Genomic DNA, 12,128 nt, shown 5'->3' with positions numbered 1-12,128 from the left:
CGTTATGTGTTGTACGCCACACCCTTGATCTTACGCAATCCTTACCGTAAAAAGAGGGGACACCTCATATTCATTGGCATTTTCGGAAAATAACCTGTTTTAGGCAGAGGTGGAATTTGGAAACTAGCCACGTAAGGGTTATTTATTTACACAGATAAAATGAGGAGTAGGCCTACTCTAGACTGTTGCATGTGGCATGTGCGATGAAAATAGACATTTTGTTAATCTAGGGCCTAGGCTAAGTGGGCGGTGAAGTCCTGTGATTGTTTTTGTGTTGCAATTTGACTGTGCCATTAGCTAGGCCACGCCCTCCTTGTGAAGCAACAACACCGGCGTTGCCACTAGTCAGGATTAGAGCAATCCAAATATCGTTTCTGAGTTCCGGAGAAATCGGGAACTCCACCCACTCTGTCGGGATCCAATTAACTTTGAGCAGCTCCAATGGCCTTGGGTAGAGGCACGTTCAAGGCAGTGACATGTTTTAAACAGAGGTTCTATTGCGACTATGACACCAGCGACTACTGCTATGGCTTAAAGGCGCACGACATTCAACATGCTATCTCAGTTGCCACTTGGGGGCATTAGTAGAGTAGAGTAGAGTATCATTGATCCCAGGGGGAAATGAAGGTGTCCAGTAGCATCGGCTAGACCTACATAACACAGAAGACATAACACGACATTACACACATCCTTACACTATATTAACCATGTAGCTCATTCTTACAACATACCCCCCTCTTTCTTTCTCTCTCTTTCTTTCTCTCTCTCTCTCTCTCTCTCTCTCTCTCTCTCTCTCTCTCTCTCTCTCTCACACACACACACACACACACACACATCAAACTATAAAGTGTCCACAGTGTCACATGTGCCTTAGCTGTGGCACATAGCAGCCCAAGACAAAGTGACCAACATGATGTCCAGGGCTGAGTTTCTCAAAAGAGAAGTTGTTAGCCTGTTAGCAACTTCGGTAGTTGTCAATGGGAAAATGCATTGAAAACAACAAAGTAGCTAATGTAGTAAGCAACTTTGGTTTCGAGAAATTCACCCCAGGAGTGTCAGAAGTCACTGTGCATAGTAAAGATAAAGTGTCCAGGAGTATCAGAAGTCACTGTACTCAGTACTCAGAAGTCACATTGTATTCCTTGGAAAAAGATGGGGTATCACAAGTCGCCAGTGTCACTCCACAAACACACACACACACACACACACACACACACACACACACACACACACACACACACACACACACACACACACACACACACACGCTTGAGCATAGTGATTGACTGTATGGCTGTATTGGAGGATAAAAAAAACAGTGCAGTAGGCCTACAGTAAAGAATCCTAGTGCAGTGTGTAGATTCCAAAGGCGGGGGATAAGAGTCCAGAAGCACGGAAGGCATGCATATAAAGTGTGCAGGGATGGGGGTTTGTTTACGTTATTAGTCTATTTAATTGACAGTTTTTCTCGATAGCATTGACACAGTTGTCACTCCAAAAAGCACATTTTCATAAAAGGTAAAGCACTGGGCTCACCAGAGAAACAGAGTCTCCAAACCCAAAATCTTGTGTGCAAAAGGCTCTTGCGTTTCCAAAATACTTGACTTAGTACAAAATACAAAAAAAGATATGCTATAAAAGAAAACTGTGTCTTCAGTCAAATACATATGAACAGTCATTACACTATGGCCGGAAAAATCCGTAAATACGGCTATCATTTTGACACAATTCAGCATTGCTTAGTAAAACTTGGGTGCCAGCAACAATGGCCATTCACACCGGGTGCAAATAGCAACATTGGCTATTCACACTCGGGTGCAAATAGCAACAATAACTATTCACACCCGGGTGCATTATTTTTTTTCTTATACCCACCTATGGTACAACCCATTACTGTAATATCTACACTAGAGTTTTCTGTTTCTATATGTGTCAGTATGCAGCTGTTGAATGAAAGATGCAATGCAAAAATAGCTGTTCGCAACCGGGTGCAAATAGCAACAATACACACCCCGATGCAAAAAGCAAGAATTGCTCTTCACACCAAGTGCAAATAGCAACATTGGCTTCACACCTGGATGCATCCGCTTTTCCGCCCTATACCTACCTATACTATACCATGCATTTGTTGAGTGAAAGAGACGCAATACTTCATGCAACAAACCTGAATGCAAATAGCAACAATGGCTATTCACACCTGGGTACAAATAGCAACAATGGCTATTACCCGGGTGCAAATAGCAACAATGACTATTCAAACTCAGGTGCAAATAGCAACAATGGCTAATCAAACTCGGGTGCAAATGGCAACAATGGCTATCCACTCCCGGGTGCAAATAGCAACAATGGATATTGACACCCATGTGCAAATCACAACGATGGCTATTCACACCCGGGTGCATCCATATACTACCATGCATCTGTTGAATGAAAGAGACACAATATTTCATGCAACGATTGCTTATCACACCTGGATGCAACAGCAACAATGGCTAACCAGACTCAGGTGCAAATAGCATCAATGGCTATTCACACCCGGGTGCAAATAGCATAAATGGCTATTTACACCCGGGTGCATCAACTTTTTTCAGTAAACCTACCTGTACTACCATGCATATATGTTATGAAAGAGACGCAATACTTCATGCAACAATGGCTAATCACACCCGGATGCAAATAGCAACAATGGCCATTCACTCCCGGGAGCAAAGAGCAGGATTGGCTATTCACACCCGGGTGCAAATAGCAAAATTGCCTATCCACACCCGGGTGCATCCACTTTTTCCCCCCGATACCTTAAGTTGTGATAGGCCACCGCTCATCTGTTTAAAAGGTGCAGGATTCAGTAGAAATTTCTGTATAAAAATAAGACAATCCGCACACTTCAGGTCTATTTTTGTGCAAAGAAACTTTACTTGACTTGCAAGCTTTCGGTCCCCCCGATACATACCAATACTACCATGCATCTGTTGAATGAAAGAAACGCAATACTTCATGCAACAATGGCTAATCACACCCGGATGCAAATAGCAACAATGGCTATTCACACAACAGTGCAAATAGCAACATTGGCTATTAACACCCAGATGCAAAAAGCAAAAATGGCTATTCATACCCAGGTGCAAATATCAAGAATGGCTATTCACACCCGGGTGCAAATAGCAACAATGGTTAATCACTTGGGTGCAAATGGCAACAATGGATATTCACACCGGGGTGCAAATAGCAACAAAGGCTATTCACTCCCAGGTGCAAATAGCAACAAAGGCTATTCACTCCCAGGTGCAAATAGCAACAATGCCTATTCACATCCGAGTGCAAATAGTAACATTGGCTATTCGCACCCGAGTGCATCCACTTTATTGTCATATACCTACCAATACTACTATGCATCTGTTGAAGGAAAGAAACACAGTACTTCATGCAACAATGGCTAATCACAGCCGGATGCAAATAGCAACAATGGCTTTTCACACCCGATAGCAAAAAGCAACATTGGCTATTGATTGCCTATGGTCTGTGTGGATGTTTTTGGTTTTGTTTATTTTGTTTTGTTAATATTGATGGTGCTTCAGAAACCCATTAGATCGGGCCTCTGTTTTTAAGGGGGGCGGGATGTCACGCCCAGCCATGACAGCTTGGCTGGGGTTGCCATTTCTGACTGTCCGTTGTCTCAAGTCCTGCAGGTGGAGCTGTGGGCTGACATGACCAGGATTCCATCTTTGGGCTAATGGGTTGGGCCAGAGAAATTAGAATACAGGGAGAATGTTCACACTGATTGGTTCCCATTGTAGCCAGTTAGCTTTGCATACTGCAGTGCCTGTGGAGTGTCCTGTCATATACTGGGTATACAGAAATGTTGAGACTGTATTAATTGATGCACCCCGGGATATGATTGACGTGACACCGGATGTGGAATGTTCAGTTATGAGTTGTGAAGTAAAGGAACGACACGCTTGAAACGGTCTCCGTATGATTTAATTCAGTGAAGTTTAATCCTGGTAAATGTTTTACTTAAAAGTGTAAACATATCATTGGCGACGAGTGTAGTGCACAACGACGACCCGTGAGTAAATTAAATTTGGATAAAAGAAGATATTCGACGGACGATGGATAACGGAAAAATTCCACCGTTCGAGTGCTTCACTGACCCTGCCACGCTAGGCAGGCATTGGACGAGGTGGCTAACTTCATTTGAACTTTTCGCGGATGGAAAGGGACTTTTCGTGGAACAAAACACTCCTCCAGCAACTTTACAGAGGAGATGGGCTCTACTTTTGCACCGTGCCGGACAAGATGTCCAAGACATTTTCCTAACTCTAGCTAATAGAGGGGGACCGGCGGAGTATGATCTAGCAGCGGCAGCCCTGAACAACTATTCCGTGCCTCGTGTGAACGTCAGGTTCCTGCGGCAAGAATTCTACACTGTCACCCAGAAACAAGGGGAGGCGACTCAGCAGTTCATCACCAGACTACGTCAAGCTGCGAGAGACTGCGCCTTCGGAGTCGACATGGAGAACCAGATTCGGGACGCGTGATGGCAAGATCCTCTTCAAGCTACGTGCGTCGAAAGCTACTGGAAGAGGGACACGATCTTGATCTGGACCGGGCTATCGAGATGTGTGAGCTGTGTGAGAGAGTGGAGCAACAAATGTCTCTGCCACAAGATGGAGCTGCTGCTGCTTGGCAAGGACTCTAGCTGTCCCGCTAGGGGAAAAACATGCCATAAATGTGGCGGCAAGGATCACTTTTCCAAAGTGTGTAAGACCAAGAAACAGTCAGTCAACAATACAGCCGAAGCGGCTGATTACGCCTTCATAGTCAAGGGCAGCGCAGTGCAGAACAGTTTGAATGTGTGCTTGGGGGGAGTGCAGCTAAACGTGCTAATTGACTCTGGTGCTACCTGCAACATAGTGGAGGAGGGCACATGGGAGGGATTGAAAAAGCAGAACATCCAATGCCAGTCGTATGTAGCAGGGGCAGAAAAGAAGCTGTATGCATACTCCTCTACCCAACCCCTGCCGGTGAAGGGTGCATTTAAATGCGAGGTGACTATCGGAAACGCAAGCGAGCAAGCTGAATTCATAGTCATACAGGGACATGGCGAGTCTCTGTTGGGCAGGGAAACTGCCACGAAATTAGGAGTCCTACGAGTTGGCACAGACATAGCCACAGTGCAGGACCTGAAACAGTCCATGAGATCACAGTACCCCGATGTTTTCCAGGGCGTAGGGAAGTTGAAAACCAAGCAGGTCAGTCTCTACGTTAACCCCGACGCGCAGCCCTTACGGCACATTCCGTTCAATCTGAGGGGTCCTCTGGAGAGAAAAACTCAAAGAAAAAATCAAAGAACTGTTAGACATGGACATTATAGAGGAAGTTAACGGACCAACCCCATGGGTCAACCCAGTGGTGGTGGTGCCTAAAACAAAAACTGAGATAAGGCTTCTTACTTGAAGTTACGTTCATCACGTTAGCGCTTAGCTTACGCATGCTATTTGAACGGTGAATGATCGTCAGACGGCGGAATCGTAAAATAGAATGGAAAAATAGATCTAGCGACAGCATATTTAGATACTACAATGTTGATTTATCCATTCGATTTTCAATATCTACATACATAAGTGTCAGAATAAAGAGTATGATAAGGTAGTAGCTTGGGTAGTAGCCATGTTTGTTTTTCAGGTTTCCGGTTGAGAGGGAGGTGGCGCACAACATGTTGGGTACCAAGGCAGCGAAGTCAGCATCTGATGCTGACCTCAAATATCCCCGTTACGCCCACAAATGCAGTCAACTGCCGAGGGAGGAAAAAAAGCAATTTTCCGTTTCGATCCACACTTCATGACTCGATGTCCAGTTAGCTCACTGGAAGGACAGCTGCCTTCCCTGTTTCGAATTGAGCCTAAGAACTGGAGAGAGTGAATAAGTCCCGCCTCCACTCATTTCAATGGGAAACGGCAGCCTCGCTCCAGCACCACACTTGCACCACAACACTCACTTACTGATACACCCCTTGGTTGGTTTATGTTACTGATATTTCATGTTTTGTAAATAAACCTTTGTTGTAGTAAAATGCACAAATCGGCGTGGTCTCCCTTTATGTTACTGCCACTCACGAGGCAGTGGTCGTGACAAGAGTGATTAGGAGTGTGCAGTGGGCTTTGGGGCTACACACACGCACCGTCGGTGAGAACCAGGCTAATGTATGAGCACACCAAATAACATTCCTAATACTAACAATTGTATGTTATGCTGTTGATATGGCTAAATAAACTTGAACTTGACTTGAACTTAAACTTGAGCTTGTGATTAGATCTGGTGATAACCAGGCAATGTTGGAGTACCATGCCCTCACATTAGTGTGATGGCAGAACACTCATAACACAGAAAATGTCACATCAACAGCATATACACCTCAGATGGAACAGTTTTAAGAAACACAGACCACTCTCTGAAATGTTCTCTCTTTGTTCATACAAGATACTGCTGAACCGTATACCCGCCTTTGGTCAATGGAACATCTAACCAAGCAAGCAGAATAGTAGCAGAATAAACAATTGTGCCTCTTGCTGACAGATTCACACTCAATGTTTCAGAAAACCATTGGCCTCCATTGTCTCCTTAGTGGAAGATGGACAACCAAGCTAAGGGTCGACTGATACAGATTTTTAATGGTCGATGCGATACCAATATTTTTTCCATCACCCTTGGCCGATGCCCAATACGGGCGATGCCGATATTTGGAGTTGATATTGTTTGGTATTGTACTGGTATTGTTCAGTATAATTTTAAGAAAATCCTATAGGCTACCATTACCTTTTCATCACACCATAGCATGAATAACACGAAAGTAACTGTCATGTACAAAGCACACAGAGCAACTCGTTTTTCAAGCGTCTAGCCTATACAGCATTATACCCACCTAAAAAGGAATAGGTATTAAAAAAAGGACTGTGGCTTGGCAGTGGTACAATAACATTGAGCTTGACTGTAAATTAGAAAAAATGTTGGGGATGACCCCAAGATAATTATGGGTTTAAATATTTAGGCCTATTTTTTCATCTGAGGCCTACTTGATTTAGGGCCTTTGGAGCATGTTTTCACTTTCACACAATATATCAATCAAATAAATAACAAACAAAACCCCAAAATAACAAACCAAAGAAAACAAAACACATAGACAAGTAAAACCATTTTCTTAAACCAAAACCCCTTGTTTTCATATTATAAAATACACTGCAAAGAATCCCACCAGTAGCCTAATAAACACCCCTGTTCAGAATGGTTTGTCCGCCAAACCGCGGACACCCCTCTATTTCACTCAGATTGGAACATTCACTTGTTGCTGAACGAGGAAGTGGCAGCAAGCTGGTGTCCTGGAGTTAAATGTTACAGGAATGTTTTTACAGTATTTACCCTCGTTGGAAGAGCTGATTGGTTGCTCAACTAGATGGCTGGCTGCATTATGCAGTCTGCATGCTGGTGAGTTAAATGCTAGCGAAATGTTTTGCAATAATTTAATAATAGCCAGGCAGTTTGCAAGTGATGTTTGCTAGGCCTACCTATTAGATGTCGCTAAAACAGATTGAAGTTGATAAATGAATGACGGTGTGAAATGTGCGTTTTGAAAGGCGGTGGAAATTACAAATTACATACTGAAACATAATAAATGCCGGTAGACATTCAGTTACAACGCTAGGTAAATTAAAAATGCACTCAGAGAGTGCAGACCTCCGCCAAGGAAGCTGCATTTGTTCTAATGTGATATGTTGAGGTGTATACATGCAGGCCTATAACTTATATTGGCTAGGCCTACATACCATTGTGTTCACTAGTGAACCTTCAATTTTACCCAAATTATACACTCACCTGCTACTATATTACCTGTTCATTGAAGCAAATTTCTGATCAGCCAATCACATGGTGGCAACTCGATGCAGTTGTGCATGTAGACATCATGGCAGAGATGACCTGATAGAGTTCAATCCGAGCATCATAATGGGGAAGAATGGTTATTTAAATGACTTTTAACATGGCATGGCTGTGGGTGCCAAAAGGGCCTGATTTGAGAATTTCAGAAGAGACTGATCTACTGTCTGATCTGTCTGTCTAATTGTCTATGCCCACACCTAGGGTCTAGACTAGAGTCTATGTCTGTCTGCATGGGAAAGTAAGAAACACAATTTCAATTCTTTGTATGACCAGCGCATGTAAAGAAATTGACAATAAAACCGACTTGATATTCACACACAACCATCTCTAGGGTTTACAAAGCCTATAATTTTTTTTTAAAGTGCAGTGAGCAGCGATTCTGTGGGCAAAAATGCATTGTTGATGAGGAGAATGGACATACTGGTTTGAGCTGATACAAAGGCAACAATTAGTCAAAAAAGCACTCATTACAACCGAGGGATGCATAAAAGAATCCCTGATTACACAGCACATCAAATCTTGAGGCAAATGGGCTACAGCTGCAGAAAACCACATTTGGTGCCACTCCTGTCAGCTAAGAACAGGAAAATGAGGCAACAATTTACACAGGCTCACCAGAAACGACACTAGAAGATTGGAAAAATGTTGCCTGGCCTGATGAGTCTTGATATCTGCAGCAGTCCGGTGGAATGATCAGAATTCGGCGTCAGCAGTATGAAAACATGGGTCAAATAATGGTCTAAGGATATTTTCGTAGTAGAATTTGGGCCAATTAGTGCAAAATATCTTTGTTGGAATGCCACAGCCTACCCGAGTATTGTTGTAGGCAGTTCAGGCAGTTCTGAAGGCAAAATGTCCAACCCAGCATTAATTGGTGTTCCTAATGAAGTGGCCAGTGAGTGTATGTGTCTCTTTTATTAGCTAGGGCTTATGTCACCTGGCTGGTTAGCTTTGGTATTAGTTCACCTGTCATTGTGGAATTGGCAAATGTGATTGGTCATGCCATAGGCTATAGGCCCTACTGTAATGTGGAAGTTATTGTATCCCATCGCTATGGCCTTGGTGACAATTGTTCATTCATTGTGTTGTTATAAACATTTTGATGATTGGAGGAGGCATGCCTTTCATCACATAATTGTTTTGCCACAATATTAAATGGCACAGCTATTAATATCCATCCATAATATAAAGTGATATATGACTACAGTGGTACCTTGCCCTCTGAGAACGCTTTGGTATCACTGTCAAACACAATTTTCATTAACCTTAAATGTAGTGAACTGGATACCTCCTCGGCACTGTCTGTTCATCACTGGAAGCCTAACCACTGTTCATCGCTATTAAAAAAAAATCCACCCTTCATAGGCTACAGACTTCCACTGGACAGACGAGAGGAAGCTGATTTGGTGGACAGGGAAAACACTCGGAGAACAATTAAATCTGTGAAAGCTGCGACTATATGCATGACCTTAGGCCTACATATTTTTACCTTCGCCAGAAGGTTATGTTTTGCCCGCCGTGTATTTATTTGTGAATATGTCTGTCTGTTTGTACTTCGTCTAACTCAGTCAAAACTGAGCCGATTTTTATGAAATTTTGTGGGATGATTGGTCATGACCCAAGGAAGAATCGATTAGTTTTTGGGAGTGATTGGGTCAAAGGTCAAAGGTCAAGGTCAAAATGTTTGTTTGTACTTCGTATAACTCAGACAGAACTGAGACGATTTTTATGAAATTTAGTGGGATGATTGGTCATGACCCAAGGAACAATTGATTAGTTTTTGGGAGTGATTGGGTCAAAGGTCAAAGGTCAAGGTCAAGGTCACGAAAAGGTCAAAAACGTACATTGAGCCGATTTTTATGAAATTTAGTGGGATGATTGGTCATGACCCAAGGAACAATCGATTACTTTTTGGGAGTGATTGGGTCAAAGGTCAAAGGTCCAGGTCAAGGTCACGAAAAGGTCAAAAAACGTAAATTGAGCCGATTTTTATGAAATTTAGTGGGATGATTGGTCATGACCCAAGGAACAATCAATTACTTTTTGGGAGTGATTGGGTCAAAGGTCAAGGTCAAGGTCACGAAAAGGTCAAAACGTAAATTCAGCCGATTTTTATGACATTTAGTGGGATGATTGGTCATGACCCAAGGAACAACCGATTACTTTTTGGGAGTGATTGGGTCAAAGGTCAAGGTCATGAAAAGGTCAAAAACGTTTTTCTATGCCAGAACAACGTGTGCATGCTGAATTGAATAAGAGGTCAAGACTGGGCCAAAAATGTAATATTACGATATTCCGGTCCGATTTAAATGAAACTAACACCAAAATTTGGAGAATGTTATGCCCCACACTTTGAAGATGGCCAGAAAAAAATAAGTGGCGTAGGCGAAGGTTTGCGCTCTACCGAGTGCCCATTCTAGTTACATTATGTTTTTGTGCTATTGGCTACGCACCTATGGCTTCAACCATGCAGGCACAGCAAATCTGTGCGTTGTGCATTCTGTCTGGCTTTGTGGTGACTGTCGCAACACTTTGATTAACCTTTCATGTAGTGAACTGGACACCTTTCCCTCCTTGGCGCTGTCTGTTCACTGTAAACCACTGTTCGCCATTATTAATATTATCTCCACCCTTCGTGAACTTCAACTGAACAGAGAAACACTCGGAGAACAATGAACTCTGCGATGATATATGTGCCATATTGTATATTATACTGTGCTATTGGCTACGCAGCCATGTAGGCACAGCAAATCCTCGCATAATAGGCCCTACATTCTGACTGTGGTCAATGTCCATCAATCCTCCTCGCAGGCACGCCCTGTCATTACTCAATTCACCTCGACCCCCTTGTGCACATAAACTCCTTGGGGAGGTAAAGAAAGATATGGCAAATGGTGGTGCTTATTGGCTGCACAATGAACCAGGGAAATAAAATCAGTACGGAAAATGGATGGAGCTGAAACATTCTCCCTTTAGGCCTATTATATGCACATGCCATGTCATTCAGTATCCACATTAAAATATTATGCATCTGAAAGTTTAAAACTTTGTGGCAGCTGGCAGTCTGTAGTCTAAATGTCAGGGTGGGCGTATCAGCCGATACCGATACACTTAATAAACGCATAAACGGGCCGATACCCTTAAACCAAACCAAGCCCCTCTGAGGTGTGTGTGAACGACCCACTTTCCCCTCAGCCTTGTGTTCTGGCAAGTGACTTGGAACAATAACATGAGATTGAGAGTGATTAGGAGTGTCATCAGTGCTATCAACTTTTGACCTGAGTTGGGAATGGCATTGTTTTTTTTCTTGGGGGTGGTTGTGAGGGGTTGCAGTTTAGCTCACTGTGGTACTGCAACCCAGCCCTACACCCCCACACCCCATCATCACTGATACCTCACCTGCTCGTCTCATCGATACTTCAGTTTACAAAACTCAGCTTGTGCTCTTTTCACAGTCACAACTGGAGGATTTTGCTTTCGGTTCAGATAACATAATAGGGGATGTATGCTTCTTGACGCATACCTTAGCCCTGCCTAACATATCCAATTGAGCTAACTAGAGTTCACAGAATGCATTGATATATAGTGTAGCCCCTTACCAGACACCGTCACGCCACTTATAATAGTCACTGAAAAAAACGTTGGGCACTGTTGGGCACCAGCGCGCTAAGCCCCCCACATTTGGGCTTGCATGCCCACCCACGGAGACTCCGGTTCGAGTCCGACTGGGGTCATTTCTCGATCCTCCCCGTCTCTCAGTCCCATTCGCTTCCTGTCACCATCTTCGACTGTCCTGTCAGAAATAATATTTGGCAATGATATACTGTATACATTCCTGTCAATATTTAATATATACGGATGCAGGTCTGATAAAAAAGGGTGGATACAAGATAATTTGAGGGCATGTGGCCACCCGCGTTGTTGTCTCCGTCTCGGCACAGAGTAGCTGCGGACACAGCGCAGCTGTCTGCTTTGTAAGCGGCGCATCCAACTCTCGTCTCGATCGACACCTCTATGGACAATCTGACATGAGATCTATGGACATTTTCTATCCTGCTTATTCATTTAATGTGTGTGTTTATGTTGACATTTTTAGTCTAATGATTTCTGCATGGTGTGGAGTTTTACCAGAACCGTCATTTCACTACAAGCTGTAATCTTGGTTATGGATTTGTATGTGACAAATAAACTACTCT

Source organism: Engraulis encrasicolus, chromosome 2 (genome assembly GCF_034702125.1).
Source record: "Engraulis encrasicolus isolate BLACKSEA-1 chromosome 2, IST_EnEncr_1.0, whole genome shotgun sequence".
NCBI lineage: Eukaryota > Metazoa > Chordata > Actinopteri > Clupeiformes > Engraulidae > Engraulis > Engraulis encrasicolus.
The sequence above is the reverse complement of the archived record's forward strand: the minus strand, read 5'-3'. Positions refer to the sequence as shown.